Source organism: Eucyclogobius newberryi, unplaced genomic scaffold (genome assembly GCF_026437365.1).
Source record: "Eucyclogobius newberryi isolate DKJ021-1_F unplaced genomic scaffold, fEucNew1.0.hap1 SCAF_41, whole genome shotgun sequence".
NCBI classification, from domain to species: domain Eukaryota; kingdom Metazoa; phylum Chordata; class Actinopteri; order Gobiiformes; family Gobiidae; genus Eucyclogobius; species Eucyclogobius newberryi.
In genome coordinates, this window is record NW_027316068.1 from 725,135 (window position 1) to 749,847 (window position 24,713).

The 24,713-nt window shown below is 43.2% G+C and overlaps 3 non-coding genes across 3 annotated transcripts; all 3 read left to right on the forward strand.

Annotated features, from left to right (window-relative positions):
- Positions 1–5,451: 5,451 nt before the first annotated feature.
- On the forward strand, positions 5,452–5,525 carry trnan-guu (transfer RNA asparagine (anticodon GUU)). Its single transcript has one exon. It is a non-coding gene; the product is annotated as a tRNA-Asn (tRNA).
- A 7,190-nt stretch (positions 5,526–12,715) lies between these two features.
- trnan-guu (transfer RNA asparagine (anticodon GUU)) lies at positions 12,716–12,789 on the forward strand. Its single transcript has one exon. It is a non-coding gene; the product is annotated as a tRNA-Asn (tRNA).
- Positions 12,790–19,978: 7,189 nt separating this feature from the next.
- trnan-guu (transfer RNA asparagine (anticodon GUU)) lies at positions 19,979–20,052 on the forward strand. The gene has a single exon. It is a non-coding gene; the product is annotated as a tRNA-Asn (tRNA).
- Positions 20,053–24,713: the final 4,661 nt, after the last annotated feature.

Here is a 24,713-nt window from a genome sequence, read left to right on the forward strand (position 1 = left end):
TTTTGATTCTCAGTTTGTTGGCAAGGAATGACTGACGTAGACCCATTTTGGATGAAAACCGTGTTTTGCGTTTGTGGAAATGAGCATCACGCAAGGATGTATGGGCTCTGTGGCGCAATGGATAGCGCATTGGACTTCTAGGCATTAGTTGCAAGGGCTTTCAAAGGTTGTGGGTTGAGTCCCACTAGAGTCGCTAATGGTGAGAGAACATTTTTGTTTTTTACAATGGAACGTCTGCGCGCTTTACTATCTGATAAAAGGCACTGCTGAACGAGGTTTATTGCCAAGTGTGCTTGAAAAAGTAAGCAAATACATCGGCATTATGTCAAATAACATTATCTTGCAATTTTTCCTCAATATCCAGATTAACTGCAGTATATTGAGTGCGCAATAAATTGGCGAGAGTCGATTGATTGAAAGACTTCCAGTTTTTTTTATAGCTACATTGGTACAGGGGATTTAGCTCAAAGGTAGAAAGATTGATGCCCTCGCTCTCCATTAAACACAGTTGATTGGACAGGGGCTGAACTTTCGAATGTTGCTGGCTCGCTTTAAAAAAAAAAAGATGTTGCGGCTTGTCAAGTCGCAAATATTTTTTCGACTGGGCTGGATGTCTCTGTGGCGCAATTGGCCAGCGCGCTCGGCTGTTAACCGGGAGGTTGGTGGTTTGAGCCCACCCAGGGACGAGAAGCTATTTTGGAAGAGCTATCGCAGCCAAAATCCACGGGGTAACATTGTTTGCTGAATATCTACCTGAAACAGGTTGGAGTAACACTTTAGAGGCGCTGTGGCTTAGTTGGTCAAAGTGCCTGTCTAGCAAATCCCAGCAGTGCTTTCATGATAGCCTTTCAAGCAAATCAGTTGTTTACATGTACAGAAAAACATATCACCCGAAAGAGCTATTTTGCAATTAGAGATTGAACAGTATCCCTGAATAAACAGAGTAAATGCACTCTTTTCACTCCTTGTTTCTCAGTTTGATGGTAAGGAATGATTGATGTAGACCGTTTTCGGATGACTGTTTTCTTTTGTGAAAAAGGGGAATCAGACAAAAGTTGCAAAGGCATTCAAAGGCTGTGAGTTCGAGACCCACCAGAGTCACTGTTGTAACCCCTGTTATCTACATTGGTAAATAGGAAAGCCTGCTTGTGTTATTAACTGATGAAAGGAACTGCTAAACTTGGTTCAATTACCACAGAATCCCAGTGTGCTATAGGCTGGCCACTGCTTGGTAGGAGTTTCCCGTACGTGAGTGACTGTTCCTTCCTTCCTTCACGCCCCGCTCAACCTCGTCTTCTTCTAAAGAGCTTGGCGCTGTCCTCAGAAGCTTTGGTCTTACTCCGCACCTGAGTGGCCCCACCAAGGGCAAAGGGCACACTCTGGACCTGCTAATGACAAAGCGGGTTAACATTTCAAATTACAGTGTGGTAAATGTTACTTTGTCTGATGGTTTCTGTATTTCTCCAGGTGCAATGAGTTTGCAGTCTTCTTTGCAAGACTCAGTTCAGAACATTAAAAATACCATTATTTGCAGATAACAAGCACGCAGCCAGCTAGACAACTGGAGTTAACCCATTTTGCATTTTTGGCTGACAAAACTGTCCAAGAGATCACCACAAGTCTGAGTTCCACTACATGCTGCCTTTATGCATTGTCTACCAGATTTTTAAAGTCTACGGTGAGCAGTCTGTTGGCTCCAATCACTCAAAAAGTCAACATGTCGCTTGGATCTGGAATATTCCCAAGAGCCTTAAAACTGCGGTCATTAAGCCTCTCTTAAAGAAGAGCAGTCTTGATGCCACAGTGCTAAATAATTACCGGCCCATCTCAAACCTACTACTACTACTCAGTTGTCCATTATTTTATTTTTTTTATCTTTTATTATCAAAAACATCTTACAAGTATTTACATATATTTACATAATTGTACAGACAAACATCACACACAAGTGCAAGGGAATGGGATACACAAGGGCAGGGGGAGAAGAGACAAAAAATTACAGAAAATCAAACACACAATCGTTCTTCAAACTTTCTTCAGTGATGGGGGGTGATGCCGTGGATGGGGGGGTGATGCCGGGGTCAGAAGATGATGTCCAGGTTTCCAGAGGGTATAAGGTGGATCAGGGTGTTGTGGGGGATGAGGTGGGTGATGAACCGGTGCTCTGCTGCCATGTGGAGGTGTCGGAGGTGTGCGGCCAAGAGTCCTTTGAAGATGGGCCAAGGTTCTGCTGTTTTATTGTCACGGAGATGGATGTTCCTGTTGAGATATAATGTATACCGGGCTATGGAGAGGGTTACAGTTGTCCATTCAGGCGTGCAAATTATTTACAATGACAGAAAATGCGCTGCTGTTACAAATTGGAATAAGAGATGGAAAAGTATCCCTGCACACACAGATTAACTGCACTCTTTTCACTTTTTGATTCTCAGTTTGTTGGCAAGGAATGACTGACGTAGACCCATTTTGGATGAAAACCGTGTTTTGCGTTTGTGGAAATGAGCATCACGCAAGGATGTATGGGCTCTGTGGCGCAATGGATAGCGCATTGGACTTCTAGGCATTAGTTACAAGGGCTTTCAAAGGTTGTGGGTTGAGTCCCACTAGAGTCGCTAATGGTGAGAGAACATTTTTGTTTTTTATAATGGAACGTCTGCGCGCTTTACTATCTGATAAAAGGCACTGCTGAACGAGGTTTATTGCCAAGTGTGCTTGAAAAAGTAAGCAAATACATCGGCATTATGTCAAATAACATTATCTTGCAATTTTTCCTCAATATCCAGATTAACTGCAGTATATTGAGTGCGCAATAAATTGGCGAGAGTCGATTGATTGAAAGACTTCCAGTTTTTTTTATAGCTACATTGGTACAGGGGATTTAGCTCAAAGGTAGAAAGATTGATGCCCTCGCTCTCCATTAAACACAGTTGATTGGACAGGGGCTGAACTTTCGAATGTTGCTGGCTCGCTTTAAAAAAAAAAAGATGTTGCGGCTTGTCAAGTCGCAAATATTTTTTCGACTGGGCTGGATGTCTCTGTGGCGCAATTGGCCAGCGCGCTCGGCTGTTAACCGGGAGGTTGGTGGTTCGAGCCCACTCAGGGACGACAAGCTATTTTGGAAGAGCTATCGCAGGCAAAATCCACGAGGTAACATTGTTTGCTGAATATCTACCTGAAACAGGTTGGAGTAACATTTTAGAGGCGCTGTGGCTTAGTTGGTCAAAGTGCCTGTCTAGTAAATCCCAGCAGTGCCTTCATGATAGCCTTTCAAGCAAATCAGTTGTTTACATGTACAGAAAAACATATCACCTGAAAGAGCTATTTTGCAATTATAGATTGAACAGTATCCCTGAATAAACAGAGTAAATGCACTCTTTTCACTCCTTGTTTCTCAGTTTGATGGTAAGGAATGATTGATGTAGACCGTTTTCGGATGACTGTTTTGCTTTTGTGAAAAAGGGGAATCAGACAAAAGTTGCAAAGGCATTCAAAGGCTGTGAGTTCGAGACCCACCAGAGTCACTGTTGTAACCCCTGTTATCTACATTGGTAAATAGGAAAGCCTGCTTGTGTTATTAACTGATGAAAGGAACTGCTAAACTTGGTTCAATTACCACAGAATCCCAGTGTGCTATATGCTGGCCACTGCTTGGTAGGAGTTTCCCGTACGTGAGTGACTGTTCCTTCCTTCCTTCACGCCCCGCTCAACCTCGTCTTCTTCTAAAGAGCTTGGCGCTGTCCTCAGAAGCTTTGGTCTTACTCAGCACCTGAGTGGCCCCACCAAGGGCAAAGGGCACACTCTGGACCTGCTAATGACAAAGCGGGTTAACATTTCAAATTACAGTGTGGTAAATGTTACTTTGTCTGATGGTTTCTGTATTTCTCCAGGTGCAATGAGTTTGCAGTCTTCTTTGCAAGACTCAGTTCAGAACATTAAAAATACCATTATTTGCAGATAACAAGCACGCAGCCAGCTAGACAACTGGAGTTAACCCATTTTGCATTTTTGGCTGACAAAACTGTCCAAGAGATCACCACAAGTCTGAGTTCCACTACATGCTGCCTTTGTGCATTGTCTACCAGATTTTTAAAGTCTACGGTGAGCAGTCTGTTGGCTCCAATCACTCAAAAAGTCAACATGTCGCTTGGATCTGGAATATTCCCAAGAGCCTTAAAACTGCGGTCATTAAGCCTCTCTTAAAGAAGAGCAGTCTTGATGCCACAGTGCTAAATAATTACCGGCCCATCTCAAACCTACTACTACTACTCAGTTGTCCATTATTTAATTTTTTTTATCTTTTATTATCAAAAACATCTTACAAGTATTTACATATATTTACATAATTGTACAGACAAACATCACACACAAGTGCAAGGGAATGGGATACACAAGGGCAGGGGGAGAAGAGACAAAAAATTACAGAAAATCAAACACACAATCATTCTTCAAACTTTCTTCAGTGATGGGGGGTGATGCCGTGGATGGGGGGGTGATGCCGGGGTCAGAAGATGATGTCCAGGTTTCCAGAGGGTATAAGGTGGATCAGGGTGTTGTGGGGGATGAGGTGGGTGATGAACCGGTGCTCTGCTGCCATGTGGAGGTGTCGGAGGTGTGCGGCCAAGAGTCCTTTGAAGATGGGCCAAGGTTCTGCTGTTTTATTGTCACGGAGATGGATGTTCCTGTTGAGATATAATGTATACCGGGCTATGGAGAGGGTTACAGTTGTCCATTCAGGCGTGCAAATTATTTACAATGACAGAAAATGCGCTGCTGTTACAAATTGGAATAAGAGATGGAAAAGTATCCCTGCACACACAGATTAACTGCACTCTTTTCACTTTTTGATTCTCAGTTTGTTGGCAAGGAATGACTGACGTAGACCCATTTTGGATGAAAACCGTGTTTTGCGTTTGTGGAAATGAGCATCACGCAAGGATGTATGGGCTCTGTGGCGCAATGGATAGCGCATTGGACTTCTAGGCATTAGTTACAAGGGCTTTCAAAGGTTGTGGGTTGAGTCCCACTAGAGTCGCTAATGGTGAGAGAACATTTTTGTTTTTTATAATGGAACGTCTGCGCGCTTTACTATCTGATAAAAGGCACTGCTGAACGAGGTTTATTGCCAAGTGTGCTTGAAAAAGTAAGCAAATACATCGGCATTATGTCAAATAACATTATCTTGCAATTTTTCCTCAATATCCAGATTAACTGCAGTATATTGAGTGCGCAATAAATTGGTGAGAGTCGATTGATTGAAAGACTTCCAGTTTTTTTTATAGCTACATTGGTACAGGGGATTTAGCTCAAAGGTAGAAAGATTGATGCCCTCGCTCTCCATTAAACACAGTTGATTGGACAGGGGCTGAACTTTCGAATGTTGCTGGCTCGCTTTAAAAAAAAAAAGATGTTGCGGCTTGTCAAGTCGCAAATATTTTTTCGACTGGGCTGGATGTCTCTGTGGCGCAATTGGCCAGCGCGCTCGGCTGTTAACCGGGAGGTTGGTGGTTCGAGCCCACCCAGGGACGACAAGCTATTTTGGAAGAGCTATCGCAGGCAAAATCCACGAGGTGACATTGTTTGCTGAATATCTACCTGAAACAGGTTGGAGTAACATTTTAGAGGCGCTGTGGCTTAGTTGGTCAAAGTGCCTGTCTAGTAAATCCCAGCAGTGCCTTCATGATAGCCTTTCAAGCAAATCAGTTGTTTACATGTACAGAAAAACATATCACCTGAAAGAGCTATTTTGCAATTATAGATTGAACAGTATCCCTGAATAAACAGAGTAAATGCACTCTTTTCACTCCTTGTTTCTCAGTTTGATGGTAAGGAATGATTGATGTAGACCGTTTTCGGATGACTGTTTTGCTTTTGTGAAAAAGGGGAATCAGACAAAAGTTGCAAAGGCATTCAAAGGCTGTGAGTTCGAGACCCACCAGAGTCACTGTTGTAACCCCTGTTATCTACATTGGTAAATAGGAAAGCCTGCTTGTGTTATTAACTGATGAAAGGAACTGCTAAACTTGGTTCAATTACCACAGAATCCCAGTGTGCTATATGCTGGCCACTGCTTGGTAGGAGTTTCCCGTACGTGAGTGACTGTTCCTTCCTTCCTTCACGCCCCGCTCAACCTCGTCTTCTTCTAAAGAGCTTGGCGCTGTCCTCAGAAGCTTTGGTCTTACTCAGCACCTGAGTGGCCCCACCAAGGGCAAAGGGCACACTCTGGACCTGCTAATGACAAAGCGGGTTAACATTTCAAATTACAGTGTGGTAAATGTTACTTTGTCTGATGGTTTCTGTATTTCTCCAGGTGCAATGAGTTTGCAGTCTTCTTTGCAAGACTCAGTTCAGAACATTAAAAATACCATTATTTGCAGATAACAAGCACGCAGCCAGCTAGACAACTGGAGTTAACCCATTTTGCATTTTTGGCTGACAAAACTGTCCAAGAGATCACCACAAGTCTGAGTTCCACTACATGCTGCCTTTATGCATTGCCTACTAGATTTTTAAAGTCTACGGTGAGCAGTCTGTTGGCTCCACTCACTCAAAAAGTCAACATGTTGCTTCGATCTGGAATATTCCCAAGAGCCTTAAAACTGCGGTCATTAAGCCTCTCTTAAAGAAGAGCAGTCTTGATGCCACAGTGCTAAATAATTACCGGCCCATTTCAAACCTACTACTACTACTCAGTTGTCCATTATTTTAATTTTTTTTTTATCTTTTATTATCAAAAACATCTTACAAGTATTTACATATATTTACATAATTGTACAGACAAACATCACACACAAGTGCAAGGGAATGGGATACACAAGGGCAGGGGGAGAAGAGACAAAAAATTACAGAAAATCAAACACACCATCATTCTCCAAACTTTCTTCAGTGATGGGGGTTGATGCCGTGGTTGGGGGAGGTGATGCCGGGGTCAGAAGATGATGCCCAGGTTTCCAGAGGGTATAAGGTGGATCAGGGTGTTGTGGGGGACGAGGTGGGTGATGAACCGGTGCTCTGCTGCCATGTGGAGGTGTCGGAGGTGTGCGGCCAAGAGTCCTTTGAAGATGGGCCAAGGTTCTGCTGTTTTATTGTCACGGAGATGGATGTTCCTGTTGAGATATAATGTATACCGGGCTATGGAGAGGGTTACAGTTGTCCATTCAGGCGTGCAAATTGTTTACAATGACAGAAAATGCGCTGCTGTTACAAATTGGAATAAGAGATGGAAAAGTATCCCTGCACACACAGATTAACTGCACTCTTTTCACTTTTTGATTCTCAGTTTGTTGGCAAGGAATGACTGACGTAGACCCATTTTGGATGAAAACCGTGTTTTGCGTTTGTGGAAATGAGCATCACGCAAGGACGTATGGGCTCTGTGGCGCAATGGATAGCGCATTGGACTTCTAGGCATTAGTTGCAAGGGCTTTCAAAGGTTGTGGGTTGAGTCCCACTGGAGTCGCTAATGGCGAGAGAACATTTTTGTTTTTTACAATGGAACGTCTGCGCGCTTTACTATCTGATAAAAAGCACTGCTGAACGAGGTTTATTGCCAAGTGTGCTTGAAAAAGTAAGCAAATACATCGGCATTATGTCAAATAACATTATCTTGCAATTTTTCCTCAATATCCAGATTAACTGCAGTATATTGAGTGCGCAATAAATTGGCGAGAGTCGATTGATTGAAAGACTTCCAGTTTTTTTTTATAGCTACATTGGTACAGGGGATTTAGCTCAAAGGTAGAAAGATTGATGCCCTCGCTCTCCATTAAACTCAGTTGATTGGACAGGGGCTGAACTTTCGAATGTTGCTGGCTCGCTTTAAAAAAAAAAAGATGTTGCGGCTTGTGGAGTCGCAAATATTTTATTGACTAGGCTGGATGTCTCTGTGGCGCAATTGGCCAGCGCGCTCGGCTGTTAACCGGGAGGTTGGTGGTTTGAGCCCACCCAGGGACGAGAAGCTATTTTGGAAGAGCTATCGCAGGCAAAATCCACGAGGTAACATTGTTTGCTGAATATCTACCTGAAACAGGTTGGAGTAACATTTTAGAGGCGCTGTGGCTTAGTTGGTCAAAGTGCCTGTCTAGTAAATCCCAGCAGTGCCTTCATGATAGCCTTTCAAGCAAATCAGTTGTTTACATGTACAGAAAAACATATCACCTGAAAGAGCTATTTTGCAATTATAGATTGAACAGTATCCCTGAATAAACAGAGTAAATGCACTCTTTTCACTCCTTGTTTCTCAGTTTGATGGTAAGGAATGATTGATGTAGACCGTTTTCGGATGACTGTTTTGCTTTTGTGAAAAAGGGGAATCAGACAAAAGTTGCAAAGGCATTCAAAGGCTGTGAGTTCGAGACCCACCAGAGTCACTGTTGTAACCCCTGTTATCTACATTGGTAAATAGGAAAGCCTGCTTGTGTTATTAACTGATGAAAGGAACTGCTAAACTTGGTTCAATTACCACAGAATCCCAGTGTGCTATAGGCTGGCCACTGCTTGGTAGGAGTTTCCCGTACGTGAGTGACTGTTCCTTCCTTCCTTCACGCCCCGCTCAACCTCGTCTTCTTCTAAAGAGCTTGGCGCTGTCCTCAGAAGCTTTGGTCTTACTCCGCACCTGAGTGGCCCCACCAAGGGCAAAGGGCACACTCTGGACCTGCTAATGACAAAGCGGGTTAACATTTCAAATTACAGTGTGGTAAATGTTACTTTGTCTGATGGTTTCTGTATTTCTCCAGGTGCAATGAGTTTGCAGTCTTCTTTGCAAGACTCAGTTCAGAACATTAAAAATACCATTATTTGCAGATAACAAGCACGCAGCCAGCTAGACAACTGGAGTTAACCCATTTTGCATTTTTGGCTGACAAAACTGTCCAAGAGATCACCACAAGTCTGAGTTCCACTACATGCTGCCTTTATGCATTGTCTACCAGATTTTTAAAGTCTACGGTGAGCAGTCTGTTGGCTCCAATCACTCAAAAAGTCAACATGTCGCTTGGATCTGGAATATTCCCAAGAGCCTTAAAACTGCGGTCATTAAGCCTCTCTTAAAGAAGAGCAGTCTTGATGCCACAGTGCTAAATAATTACCGGCCCATCTCAAACCTACTACTACTACTCAGTTGTCCATTATTTTATTTTTTTTATCTTTTATTATCAAAAACATCTTACAAGTATTTACATATATTTACATAATTGTACAGACAAACATCACACACAAGTGCAAGGGAATGGGATACACAAGGGCAGGGGGAGAAGAGACAAAAAATTACAGAAAATCAAACACACAATCGTTCTTCAAACTTTCTTCAGTGATGGGGGGTGATGCCGTGGATGGGGGGGTGATGCCGGGGTCAGAAGATGATGTCCAGGTTTCCAGAGGGTATAAGGTGGATCAGGGTGTTGTGGGGGATGAGGTGGGTGATGAACCGGTGCTCTGCTGCCATGTGGAGGTGTCGGAGGTGTGCGGCCAAGAGTCCTTTGAAGATGGGCCAAGGTTCTGCTGTTTTATTGTCACGGAGATGGATGTTCCTGTTGAGATATAATGTATACCGGGCTATGGAGAGGGTTACAGTTGTCCATTCAGGCGTGCAAATTATTTACAATGACAGAAAATGCGCTGCTGTTACAAATTGGAATAAGAGATGGAAAAGTATCCCTGCACACACAGATTAACTGCACTCTTTTCACTTTTTGATTCTCAGTTTGTTGGCAAGGAATGACTGACGTAGACCCATTTTGGATGAAAACCGTGTTTTGCGTTTGTGGAAATGAGCATCACGCAAGGATGTATGGGCTCTGTGGCGCAATGGATAGCGCATTGGACTTCTAGGCATTAGTTGCAAGGGCTTTCAAAGGTTGTGGGTTGAGTCCCACTAGAGTCGCTAATGGTGAGAGAACATTTTTGTTTTTTACAATGGAACGTCTGCGCGCTTTACTATCTGATAAAAGGCACTGCTGAACGAGGTTTATTGCCAAGTGTGCTTGAAAAAGTAAGCAAATACATCGGCATTATGTCAAATAACATTATCTTGCAATTTTTCCTCAATATCCAGATTAACTGCAGTATATTGAGTGCGCAATAAATTGGCGAGAGTCGATTGATTGAAAGACTTCCAGTTTTTTTTATAGCTACATTGGTACAGGGGATTTAGCTCAAAGGTAGAAAGATTGATGCCCTCGCTCTCCATTAAACACAGTTGATTGGACAGGGGCTGAACTTTCGAATGTTGCTGGCTCGCTTTAAAAAAAAAAAGATGTTGCGGCTTGTCAAGTCGCAAATATTTTTTCGACTGGGCTGGATGTCTCTGTGGCGCAATTGGCCAGCGCGCTCGGCTGTTAACCGGGAGGTTGGTGGTTCGAGCCCACCCAGGGATGACAAGCTATTTTGGAAGAGCTATCGCAGGCAAAATCCACGAGGTAACATTGTTTGCTGAATATCTACCTGAAACAGGTTGGAGTAACATTTTAGAGGCGCTGTGGCTTAGTTGGTCAAAGTGCCTGTCTAGTAAATCCCAGCAGTGCCTTCATGATAGCCTTTCAAGCAAATCAGTTGTTTACATGTACAGAAAAACATATCACCTGAAAGAGCTATTTTGCAATTATAGATTGAACAGTATCCCTGAATAAACAGAGTAAATGCACTCTTTTCACTCCTTGTTTCTCAGTTTGATGGTAAGGAATGATTGATGTAGACCGTTTTCGGATGACTGTTTTCTTTTGTGAAAAAGGGGAATCAGACAAAAGTTGCAAAGGCATTCAAAGGCTGTGAGTTCGAGACCCACCAGAGTCACTGTTGTAACCCCTGTTATCTACATTGGTAAATAGGAAAGCCTGCTTGTGTTATTAACTGATGAAAGGAACTGCTAAACTTGGTTCAATTACCACAGAATCCCAGTGTGCTATAGGCTGGCCACTGCTTGGTAGGAGTTTCCCGTACGTGAGTGACTGTTCCTTCCTTCCTTCACGCCCCGCTCAACCTCGTCTTCTTCTAAAGAGCTTGGCGCTGTCCTCAGAAGCTTTGGTCTTACTCCGCACCTGAGTGGCCCCACCAAGGGCAAAGGGCACACTCTGGACCTGCTAATGACAAAGCGGGTTAACATTTCAAATTACAGTGTGGTAAATGTTACTTTGTCTGATGGTTTCTGTATTTCTCCAGGTGCAATGAGTTTGCAGTCTTCTTTGCAAGACTCAGTTCAGAACATTAAAAATACCATTATTTGCAGATAACAAGCACGCAGCCAGCTAGACAACTGGAGTTAACCCATTTTGCATTTTTGGCTGACAAAACTGTCCAAGAGATCACCACAAGTCTGAGTTCCACTACATGCTGCCTTTATGCATTGTCTACCAGATTTTTAAAGTCTACGGTGAGCAGTCTGTTGGCTCCAATCACTCAAAAAGTCAACATGTCGCTTGGATCTGGAATATTCCCAAGAGCCTTAAAACTGCGGTCATTAAGCCTCTCTTAAAGAAGAGCAGTCTTGATGCCACAGTGCTAAATAATTACCGGCCCATCTCAAACCTACTACTACTACTCAGTTGTCCATTATTTTATTTTTTTTATCTTTTATTATCAAAAACATCTTACAAGTATTTACATATATTTACATAATTGTACAGACAAACATCACACACAAGTGCAAGGGAATGGGATACACAAGGGCAGGGGGAGAAGAGACAAAAAATTACAGAAAATCAAACACACAATCATTCTTCAAACTTTCTTCAGTGATGGGGGGTGATGCCGTGGATGGGGGGGTGATGCCGGGGTCAGAAGATGATGTCCAGGTTTCCAGAGGGTATAAGGTGGATCAGGGTGTTGTGGGGGATGAGGTGGGTGATGAACCGGTGCTCTGCTGCCATGTGGAGGTGTCGGAGGTGTGCGGCCAAGAGTCCTTTGAAGATGGGCCAAGGTTCTGCTGTTTTATTGTCACGGAGATGGATGTTCCTGTTGAGATATAATGTATACCGGGCTATGGAGAGGGTTACAGTTGTCCATTCAGGCGTGCAAATTATTTACAATGACAGAAAATGCGCTGCTGTTACAAATTGGAATAAGAGATGGAAAAGTATCCCTGCACACACAGATTAACTGCACTCTTTTCACTTTTTGATTCTCAGTTTGTTGGCAAGGAATGACTGACGTAGACCCATTTTGGATGAAAACCGTGTTTTGCGTTTGTGGAAATGAGCATCACGCAAGGATGTATGGGCTCTGTGGCGCAATGGATAGCGCATTGGACTTCTAGGCATTAGTTGCAAGGGCTTTCAAAGGTTGTGGGTTGAGTCCCACTAGAGTCGCTAATGGTGAGAGAACATTTTTGTTTTTTACAATGGAACGTCTGCGCGCTTTACTATCTGATAAAAGGCACTGCTGAACGAGGTTTATTGCCAAGTGTGCTTGAAAAAGTAAGCAAATACATCGGCATTATGTCAAATAACATTATCTTGCAATTTTTCCTCAATATCCAGATTAACTGCAGTATATTGAGTGCGCAATAAATTGGCGAGAGTCGATTGATTGAAAGACTTCCAGTTTTTTTTATAGCTACATTGGTACAGGGGATTTAGCTCAAAGGTAGAAAGATTGATGCCCTCGCTCTCCATTAAACACAGTTGATTGGACAGGGGCTGAACTTTCGAATGTTGCTGGCTCGCTTTAAAAAAAAAAAGATGTTGCGGCTTGTCAAGTCGCAAATATTTTTTCGACTGGGCTGGATGTCTCTGTGGCGCAATTGGCCAGCGCGCTCGGCTGTTAACCGGGAGGTTGGTGGTTCGAGCCCACCCAGGGACGACAAGCTATTTTGGAAGAGCTATCGCAGGCAAAATCCACGAGGTAACATTGTTTGCTGAATATCTACCTGAAACAGGTTGGAGTAACATTTTAGAGGCGCTGTGGCTTAGTTGGTCAAAGTGCCTGTCTAGTAAATCCCAGCAGTGCCTTCATGATAGCCTTTCAAGCAAATCAGTTGTTTACATGTACAGAAAAACATATCACCTGAAAGAGCTATTTTGCAATTATAGATTGAACAGTATCCCTGAATAAACAGAGTAAATGCACTCTTTTCACTCCTTGTTTCTCAGTTTGATGGTAAGGAATGATTGATGTAGACCGTTTTCGGATGACTGTTTTCTTTTGTGAAAAAGGGGAACCAGACAAAAGTTGCAAAGGCATTCAAAGGCTGTGAGTTCGAGACCCACCAGAGTCACTGTTGTAACCCCTGTTATCTACATTGGTAAATAGGAAAGCCTGCTTGTGTTATTAACTGATGAAAGGAACTGCTAAACTTGGTTCTATTACCACAGAATCCCAGTGTGCTATAGGCTGGCCACTGCTTGGTAGGAGTTTCCCGTACGTGAGTGACTGTTCCTTCCTTCCTTCACGCCCCGCTCAACCTCGTCTTCTTCTAAAGAGCTTGGCGCTGTCCTCAGAAGCTTTGGTCTTACTCCGCACCTGAGTGGCCCCACCAAGGGCAAAGGGCACACTCTGGACCTGCTAATGACAAAGCGGGTTAACATTTCAAATTACAGTGTGGTAAATGTTACTTTGTCTGATGGTTTCTGTATTTCTCCAGGTGCAATGAGTTTGCAGTCTTCTTTGCAAGACTCAGTTCAGAACATTAAAAATACCATTATTTGCAGATAACAAGCACGCAGCCAGCTAGACAACTGGAGTTAACCCATTTTGCATTTTTGGCTGACAAAACTGTCCAAGAGATCACCACAAGTCTGAGTTCCACTACATGCTGCCTTTATGCATTGCCTACTAGATTTTTAAAGTCTACGGTGAGCAGTCTGTTGGCTCCACTCACTCAAAAAGTCAACATGTTGCTTCGATCTGGAATATTCCCAAGAGCCTTAAAACTGCGGTCATTAAGCCTCTCTTAAAGAAGAGCAGTCTTGATGCCACAGTGCTAAATAATTACCGGCCCATTTCAAACCTACTACTACTACTCAGTTGTCCATTATTTTAATTTTTTTTTTATCTTTTATTATCAAAAACATCTTACAAGTATTTACATATATTTACATAATTGTACAGACAAACATCACACACAAGTGCAAGGGAATGGGATACACAAGGGCAGGGGGAGAAGAGACAAAAAATTACAGAAAATCAAACACACCATCATTCTCCAAACTTTCTTCAGTGATGGGGGTTGATGCCGTGGTTGGGGGAGGTGATGCCGGGGTCAGAAGATGATGCCCAGGTTTCCAGAGGGTATAAGGTGGATCAGGGTGTTGTGGGGGACGAGGTGGGTGATGAACCGGTGCTCTGCTGCCATGTGGAGGTGTCGGAGGTGTGCGGCCAAGAGTCCTTTGAAGATGGGCCAAGGTTCTGCTGTTTTATTGTCACGGAGATGGATGTTCCTGTTGAGATATAATGTATACCGGGCTATGGAGAGGGTTACAGTTGTCCATTCAGGCGTGCAAATTGTTTACAATGACAGAAAATGCGCTGCTGTTACAAATTGGAATAAGAGATGGAAAAGTATCCCTGCACACACAGATTAACTGCACTCTTTTCACTTTTTGATTCTCAGTTTGTTGGCAAGGAATGACTGACGTAGACCCATTTTGGATGAAAACCGTGTTTTGCGTTTGTGGAAATGAGCATCACGCAAGGACGTATGGGCTCTGTGGCGCAATGGATAGCGCATTGGACTTCTAGGCATTAGTTGCAAGGGCTTTCAAAGGTTGTGGGTTGAGTCCCACTGGAGTCGCTAATGGCGAGAGAACATTTTTGTTTTTTACAATGGAACGTCTGCGCGCTTTACTATCTGATAAAAAGCACTGCTGAACGAGGTTTATTGCCAAGTGTGCTTGAAAAAGTAAGCAAATACATCGGCATTATGTCAAATAACATTATCTTGCAATTTTTCCTCAATATCCAGATTAACTGCAGTATATTGAGTGCGCAATAAATTGGCGAGAGTCGATTGATTGAAAGACTTCCAGTTTTTTTTTATAGCTACATTGGTACAGGGGATTTAGCTCAAAGGTAGAAAGATTGATGCCCTCGCTCTCCATTAAACTCAGTTGATTGGACAGGGGCTGAACTTTCGAATGTTGCTGGCTCGCTTTAAAAAAAAAAAGATGTTGCGGCTTGTCGAGTCGCAAATATTTTATTGACTAGGCTGGATGTCTCTGTGGCGCAATTGGCCAGCGCGCTCGGCTGTTAACCGGGAGGTTGGTGGTTTGAGCCCACCCAGGGACGAGAAGCTATTTTGGAAGAGCTATCGCAGGCAAAATCCACGAGGTAACATTGTTTGCTGAATATCTACCTGAAACAGGTTGGAGTAACATTTTAGAGGCGCTGTGGCTTAGTTGGTCAAAGTGCCTGTCTAGTAAATCCCAGCAGTGCCTTCATGATAGCCTTTCAAGCAAATCAGTTGTTTACATGTACAGAAAAACATATCACCTGAAAGAGCTATTTTGCAATTATAGATTGAACAGTATCCCTGAATAAACAGAGTAAATGCACTCTTTTCACTCCTTGTTTCTCAGTTTGATGGTAAGGAATGATTGATGTAGACCGTTTTCGGATGACTGTTTTGCTTTTGTGAAAAAGGGGAATCAGACAAAAGTTGCAAAGGCATTCAAAGGCTGTGAGTTCGAGACCCACCAGAGTCACTGTTGTAACCCCTGTTATCTACATTGGTAAATAGGAAAGCCTGCTTGTGTTATTAACTGATGAAAGGAACTGCTAAACTTGGTTCAATTACCACAGAATCCCAGTGTGCTATAGGCTGGCCACTGCTTGGTAGGAGTTTCCCGTACGTGAGTGACTGTTCCTTCCTTCCTTCACGCCCCGCTCAACCTCGTCTTCTTCTAAAGAGCTTGGCGCTGTCCTCAGAAGCTTTGGTCTTACTCCGCACCTGAGTGGCCCCACCAAGGGCAAAGGGCACACTCTGGACCTGCTAATGACAAAGCGGGTTAACATTTCAAATTACAGTGTGGTAAATGTTACTTTGTCTGATGGTTTCTGTATTTCTCCAGGTGCAATGAGTTTGCAGTCTTCTTTGCAAGACTCAGTTCAGAACATTAAAAATACCATTATTTGCAGATAACAAGCACGCAGCCAGCTAGACAACTGGAGTTAACCCATTTTGCATTTTTGGCTGACAAAACTGTCCAAGAGATCACCACAAGTCTGAGTTCCACTACATGCTGCCTTTATGCATTGTCTACCAGATTTTTAAAGTCTACGGTGAGCAGTCTGTTGGCTCCAATCACTCAAAAAGTCAACATGTCGCTTGGATCTGGAATATTCCCAAGAGCCTTAAAACTGCGGTCATTAAGCCTCTCTTAAAGAAGAGCAGTCTTGATGCCACAGTGCTAAATAATTACCGGCCCATCTCAAACCTACTACTACTACTCAGTTGTCCATTATTTTATTTTTTTTATCTTTTATTATCAAAAACATCTTACAAGTATTTACATATATTTACATAATTGTACAGACAAACATCACACACAAGTGCAAGGGAATGGGATACACAAGGGCAGGGGGAGAAGAGACAAAAAATTACAGAAAATCAAACACACAATCGTTCTTCAAACTTTCTTCAGTGATGGGGGGTGATGCCGTGGATGGGGGGGTGATGCCGGGGTCAGAAGATGATGTCCAGGTTTCCAGAGGGTATAAGGTGGATCAGGGTGTTGTGGGGGATGAGGTGGGTGATGAACCGGTGCTCTGCTGCCATGTGGAGGTGTCGGAGGTGTGCGGCCAAGAGTCCTTTGAAGATGGGCCAAGGTTCTGCTGTTTTATTGTCACGGAGATGGATGTTCCTGTTGAGATATAATGTATACCGGGCTATGGAGAGGGTTACAGTTGTCCATTCAGGCGTGCAAATTATTTACAATGACAGAAAATGCGCTGCTGTTACAAATTGGAATAAGAGATGGAAAAGTATCCCTGCACACACAGATTAACTGCACTCTTTTCACTTTTTGATTCTCAGTTTGTTGGCAAGGAATGACTGACGTAGACCCATTTTGGATGAAAACCGTGTTTTGCGTTTGTGGAAATGAGCATCACGCAAGGATGTATGGGCTCTGTGGCGCAATGGATAGCGCATTGGACTTCTAGGCATTAGTTGCAAGGGCTTTCAAAGGTTGTGGGTTGAGTCCCACTAGAGTCGCTAATGGTGAGAGAACATTTTTGTTTTTTACAATGGAACGTCTGCGCGCTTTACTATCTGATAAAAGGCACTGCTGAACGAGGTTTATTGCCAAGTGTGCTTGAAAAAGTAAGCAAATACATCGGCATTATGTCAAATAACATTATCTTGCAATTTTTCCTCAATATCCAGATTAACTGCAGTATATTGAGTGCGCAATAAATTGGCGAGAGTCGATTGATTGAAAGACTTCCAGTTTTTTTTATAGCTACATTGGTACAGGGGATTTAGCTCAAAGGTAGAAAGATTGATGCCCTCGCTCTCCATTAAACACAGTTGATTGGACAGGGGCTGAACTTTCGAATGTTGCTGGCTCGCTTTAAAAAAAAAAAGATGTTGCGGCTTGTCAAGTCGCAAATATTTTTTCGACTGGGCTGGATGTCTCTGTGGCGCAATTGGCCAGCGCGCTCGGCTGTTAACCGGGAGGTTGGTGGTTCGAGCCCACCCAGGGATGACAAGCTATTTTGGAAGAGCTATCGCAGGCAAAATCCACGAGGTAACATTGTTTGCTGAATATCTACCTGAAACAGGTTGGAGTAACATTTTAGAGGCGCTGTGGCTTAGTTGGTCAAAGTGCCTGTCTAGTAAATCCCAGCAGTGCCTTCATGATAGCCTTTCAAGCAAATCAGTTGTTTACATGTACAGAAAAACATATCACCTGAAAGAGCTATTTTGCAATTATAGATTGAACAGTATCCCTGAATAAACAGAGTAAATGCACTCTTTTCACTCCTTGTTTCTCAGTTTGATGGTAAGGAATGATTGATGTAGACCGTTTTCGGATGACTGTTTTCTTTTGTGAAAAAGGGGAATCAGACAAAAGTTGCAAAGGCATTCAAAGGCTGTGAGTTCGAGACCCACCAGAGTCACTGTTGTAACCCCTGTTATCTACATTGGTAAATAGGAAAGCCTGCTTGTGTTATTAACTGATGAAAGGAACTGCTAAACTTGGTTCAATTACCACAGAATCCCAGTGTGCTATAGGCTGGCCACTGCTTGGTAGGAGTTTCCCGTACGTGAGTGACTGTTCCTTCCTTCCTTCACGCCCCGCTCAACCTCGTCTTCTTCTAAAGAGCTTGGCGCTGTCCTCAGAAGCTTTGGTCTTACTCCGCACCTGAGTGGCCCCACCAAGGGCAAAGGGCACACTCTGGACCTGCTAATGACAAAGCGGGTTAACATTTCAAATTACAGTGTGGTAAATGTTACTTTGTCTGATGGTTTCTGTATTTCTCCAGGTGCAATGAGTTTGCAGTCTTCTTTGCAAGACTCAGTTCAGAACATTAAAAATACCATTATTTGCAGATAACAAGCACGCAGCCAGCTAGACAACTGGAGTTAACCCATTTTGCATTTTTGGCTGACAAAACTGTCCAAGAGATCACCACAAGTCTGAGTTCCACTACATGCTGCCTTTATGCATTGTCTACCAGATTTTTAAAGTCTACGGTGAGCAGTCTGTTGGCTCCAATCACTCAAAAAGTCAACATGTCGCTTGGATCTGGAATATTCCCAAGAGCCTTAAAACTGCGGTCATTAAGCCTCTCTTAAAGAAGAGCAGTCTTGATGCCACAGTGCTAAATAATTACCGGCCCATCTCAAACCTACTACTACTACTCAGTTGTCCATTATTTTATTTTTTTTATCTTTTATTATCAAAAACATCTTACAAGTATTTACATATATTTACATAATTGTACAGACAAACATCACACACAAGTGCAAGGGAATGGGATACACAAGGGCAGGGGGAGAAGAGACAAAAAATTACAGAAAATCAAACACACAATCATTCTTCAAACTTTCTTCAGTGATGGGGGGTGATGCCGTGGATGGGGGGGTGATGCCGGGGTCAGAAGATGATGTCCAGGTTTCCAGAGGGTATAAGGTGGATCAGGGTGTTGTGGGGGATGAGGTGGGTGATGAACCGGTGCTCTGCTGCCATGTGGAGGTGTCGGAGGTGTGCGGCCAAGAGTCCTTTGAAGATGGGCCAAGGTTCTGCTGTTTTATTGTCACGGAGATGGATGTTCCTGTTGAGATATAATGTATACCGGGCTATGGAGAGGGTTACAGTTGTCCATTCAGGCGTGCAAATTATTTACAATGACAGAAAATGCGCTGCTGTTACAAATTGGAATAAGAGATGGAAAAGTATCCCTGCACACACAGATTAACTGCACTCTTTTCACTTTTTGATTCTCAGTTTGTTGGCAAGGAATGACTGACGTAGACCCATTTTGGATGAAAACCGTGTTTTGCGTTTGTGGAAATGAGCATCACGCAAGGATGTATGGGCTCTGTGGCGCAATGGATAGCGCATTGGACTTCTAGGCATTAGTTGCAAGGGCTTTCAAAGGTTGTGGGTTGAGTCCCACTAGAGTCGCTAATGGTGAGAGAACATTTTTGTTTTTTACAATGGAACGTCTGCGCGCTTTACTATCTGATAAAAGGCACTGCTGAACGAGGTTTATTGCCAAGTGTGCTTGAAAAAGTAAGCAAATACATCGGCATTATGTCAAATAACATTATCTTGCAATTTTTCCTCAATATCCAGATTAACTGCAGTATATTGAGTGCGCAATAAATTGGCGAGAGTCGATTGATTGAAAGACTTCCAGTTTTTTTTATAGCTACATTGGTACAGGGGATTTAGCTCAAAGGTAGAAAGATTGATGCCCTCGCTCTCCATTAAACACAGTTGATTGGACAGGGGCTGAACTTTCGAATGTTGCTGGCTCGCTTTAAAAAAAAAAAGATGTTGCGGCTTGTCAAGTCGCAAATATTTTTTCGACTGGGCTGGATGTCTCTGTGGCGCAATTGGCCAGCGCGCTCGGCTGTTAACCGGGAGGTTGGTGGTTCGAGCCCACCCAGGGACGACAAGCTATTTTGGAAGAGCTATCGCAGGCAAAATCCACGAGGTAACATTGTTTGCTGAATATCTACCTGAAACAGGTTGGAGTAACATTTTAGAGGCGCTGTGGCTTAGTTGGTCAAAGTGCCTGTCTAGTAAATCCCAGCAGTGCCTTCATGATAGCCTTTCAAGCAAATCAGTTGTTTACATGTACAGAAAAACATATCACCTGAAAGAGCTATTTTGCAATTATAGATTGAACAGTATCCCTGAATAAACAGAGTAAATGCACTCTTTTCACTCCTTGTTTCTCAGTTTGATGGTAAGGAATGATTGATGTAGACCGTTTTCGGATGACTGTTTTCTTTTGTGAAAAAGGGGAACCAGACAAAAGTTGCAAAGGCATTCAAAGGCTGTGAGTTCGAGACCCACCAGAGTCACTGTTGTAACCCCTGTTATCTACATTGGTAAATAGGAAAGCCTGCTTGTGTTATTAACTGATGAAAGGAACTGCTAAACTTGGTTCTATTACCACAGAATCCCAGTGTGCTATAGGCTGGCCACTGCTTGGTAGGAGTTTCCCGTACGTGAGTGACTGTTCCTTCCTTCCTTCACGCCCCGCTCAACCTCGTCTTCTTCTAAAGAGCTTGGCGCTGTCCTCAGAAGCTTTGGTCTTACTCCGCACCTGAGTGGCCCCACCAAGGGCAAAGGGCACACTCTGGACCTGCTAATGACAAAGCGGGTTAACATTTCAAATTACAGTGTGGTAAATGTTACTTTGTCTGATGGTTTCTGTATTTCTCCAGGTGCAATGAGTTTGCAGTCTTCTTTGCAAGACTCAGTTCAGAACATTAAAAATACCATTATTTGCAGATAACAAGCACGCAGCCAGCTAGACAACTGGAGTTAACCCATTTTGCATTTTTGGCTGACAAAACTGTCCAAGAGATCACCACAAGTCTGAGTTCCACTACATGCTGCCTTTATGCATTGTCTACCAGATTTTTAAAGTCTACGGTGAGCAGTCTGTTGGCTCCAATCACTCAAAAAGTCAACATGTCGCTTGGATCTGGAATATTCCCAAGAGCCTTAAAACTGCGGTCATTAAGCCTCTCTTAAAGAAGAGCAGTCTTGATGCCACAGTGCTAAATAATTACCGGCCCATCTCAAACCTACTACTACTACTCAGTTGTCCATTATTTTATTTTTTTTATCTTTTATTATCAAAAACATCTTACAAGTATTTACATATATTTACATAATTGTACAGACAAACATCACACACAAGTGCAAGGGAATGGGATACACAAGGGCAGGGGGAGAAGAGACAAAAAATTACAGAAAATCAAACACACAATCATTCTTCAAACTTTCTTCAGTGATGGGGGGTGATGCCGTGGATGGGGGGGTGATGCCGGGGTCAGAAGATGATGTCCAGGTTTCCAGAGGGTATAAGGTGGATCAGGGTGTTGTGGGGGATGAGGTGGGTGATGAACCGGTGCTCTGCTGCCATGTGGAGGTGTCGGAGGTGTGCGGCCAAGAGTCCTTTGAAGATGGGCCAAGGTTCTGCTGTTTTATTGTCACGGAGATGGATGTTCCTGTTGAGATATAATGTATACCGGGCTATGGAGAGGGTTACAGTTGTCCATTCAGGCGTGCAAATTATTTACAATGACAGAAAATGCGCTGCTGTTACAAATTGGAATAAGAGATGGAAAAGTATCCCTGCACACACAGATTAACTGCACTCTTTTCACTTTTTGATTCTCAGTTTGTTGGCAAGGAATGACTGACGTAGACCCATTTTGGATGAAAACCGTGTTTTGCGTTTGTGGAAATGAGCATCACGCAAGGATGTATGGGCTCTGTGGCGCAATGGATAGCGCATTGGACTTCTAGGCATTAGTTGCAAGGGCTTTCAAAGGTTGTGGGTTGAGTCCCACTAGAGTCGCTAATGGTGAGAGAACATTTTTGTTTTTTACAATGGAACGTCTGCGCGCTTTACTATCTGATAAAAGGCACTGCTGAACGAGGTTTATTGCCAAGTGTGCTTGAAAAAGTAAGCAAATACATCGGCATTATGTCAAATAACATTATCTTGCAATTTTTCCTCAATATCCAGATTAACTGCAGTATATTGAGTGCGCAATAAATTGGCGAGAGTCGATTGATTGAAAGACTTCCAGTTTTTTTTATAGCTACATTGGTACAGGGGATTTAGCTCAAAGGTAGAAAGATTGATGCCCTCGCTCTCCATTAAACACAGTTGATTGGACAGGGGCTGAACTTTCGAATGTTGCTGGCTCGCTTTAAAAAAAAAAAGATGTTGCGGATTGTCAAGTCGCAAATATTTTTTCGACTGGGCTGGATGTCTCTGTGGCGCAATTGGCCAGCGCGCTCGGCTGTTAACCGGGAGGTTGGTGGTTTGAGCCCACCCAGGGACGAGAAGCTATTTTGGAAGAGCTATCGCAGCCAAAATCCACGGGGTAACATTGTTTGCTGAATATCTACCTGAAACAGGTTGGAGTAACACTTTAGAGGCGCTGTGGCTTAGTTGGTCAAAGTGCCTGTCTAGCAAATCCCAGCAGTGCTTTCATGATAGCCTTTCAAGCAAATCAGTTGTTTACATGTACAGAAAAACATATCACCCGAAAGAGCTATTTTGCAATTAGAGATTGAACAGTATCCCTGAATAAACAGAGTAAATGCACTCTTTTCACTCCTTGTTTCTCAGTTTGATGGTAAGGAATGATTGATGTAGACCGTTTTCGGATGACTGTTTTCTTTTGTGAAAAAGGGGAATCAGACAAAAGTTGCAAAGGCATTCAAAGGCTGTGAGTTCGAGACCCACCAGAGTCACTGTTGTAACCCCTGTTATCTACATTGGTAAATAGGAAAGCCTGCTTGTGTTATTAACTGATGAAAGGAACTGCTAAACTTGGTTCAATTACCACAGAATCCCAGTGTGCTATAGGCTGGCCACTGCTTGGTAGGAGTTTCCCGTACGTGAGTGACTGTTCCTTCCTTCCTTCACGCCCCGCTCAACCTCGTCTTCTTCTAAAGAGCTTGGCGCTGTCCTCAGAAGCTTTGGTCTTACTCCGCACCTGAGTGGCCCCACCAAGGGCAAAGGGCACACTCTGGACCTGCTAATGACAAAGCGGGTTAACATTTCAAATTACAGTGTGGTAAATGTTACTTTGTCTGATGGTTTCTGTATTTCTCCAGGTGCAATGAGTTTGCAGTCTTCTTTGCAAGACTCAGTTCAGAACATTAAAAATACCATTATTTGCAGATAACAAGCACGCAGCCAGCTAGACAACTGGAGTTAACCCATTTTGCATTTTTGGCTGACAAAACTGTCCAAGAGATCACCACAAGTCTGAGTTCCACTACATGCTGCCTTTATGCATTGTCTACCAGATTTTTAAAGTCTACGGTGAGCAGTCTGTTGGCTCCAATCACTCAAAAAGTCAACATGTCGCTTGGATCTGGAATATTCCCAAGAGCCTTAAAACTGCGGTCATTAAGCCTCTCTTAAAGAAGAGCAGTCTTGATGCCACAGTGCTAAATAATTACCGGCCCATTTCAAACCTACTACTACTACTCAGTTGTCCATTATTTTAATTTTTTTTTTATCTTTTATTATCAAAAACATCTTACAAGTATTTACATATATTTACATAATTGTACAGACAAACATCACACACAAGTGCAAGGGAATTGGATACACAAGGGCAGGGGGAGAAGAGACAAAAAATTACAGAAAATCAAACACACCATCATTCTCCAAACTTTCTTCAGTGATGGGGGTTGATGCCGTGGTTGGGGGAGGTGATGCCGGGGTCAGAAGATGATGTCCAGGTTTCCAGAGGGTATAAGGTGGATCAGGGTGTTGTGGGGGACGAGGTGGGTGATGAACCGGTGCTCTGCTGCCATGTGGAGGTGTCGGAGGTGTGCGGCCAAGAGTCCTTTGAAGATGGGCCAAGGTTCTGCTGTTTTATTGTCACGGAGATGGATGTTCCTGTTGAGATATAATGTATACCGGGCTATGGAGAGGGTTACAGTTGTCCATTCAGGCGTGCAAATTATTTACAATGACAGAAAATGCGCTGCTGTTACAAATTGGAATAAGAGATGGAAAAGTATCCCTGCACACACAGATTAACTGCACTCTTTTCACTTTTTGATTCTCAGTTTGTTGGCAAGGAATGACTGACGTAGACCCATTTTGGATGAAAACCGTGTTTTGCGTTTGTGGAAATGAGCATCACGCAAGGATGTATGGGCTCTGTGGCGCAATGGATAGCGCATTGGACTTCTAGGCATTAGTTGCAAGGGCTTTCAAAGGTTGTGGGTTGAGTCCCACTAGAGTCGCTAATGGTGAGAGAACATTTTTGTTTTTTACAATGGAACGTCTGCGCGCTTTACTATCTGATAAAAGGCACTGCTGAACGAGGTTTATTGCCAAGTGTGCTTGAAAAAGTAAGCAAATACATCGGCATTATGTCAAATAACATTATCTTGCAATTTTTCCTCAATATCCAGATTAACTGCAGTATATTGAGTGCGCAATAAATTGGCGAGAGTCGATTGATTGAAAGACTTCCAGTTTTTTTTATAGCTACATTGGTACAGGGGATTTAGCTCAAAGGTAGAAAGATTGATGCCCTCGCTCTCCATTAAACA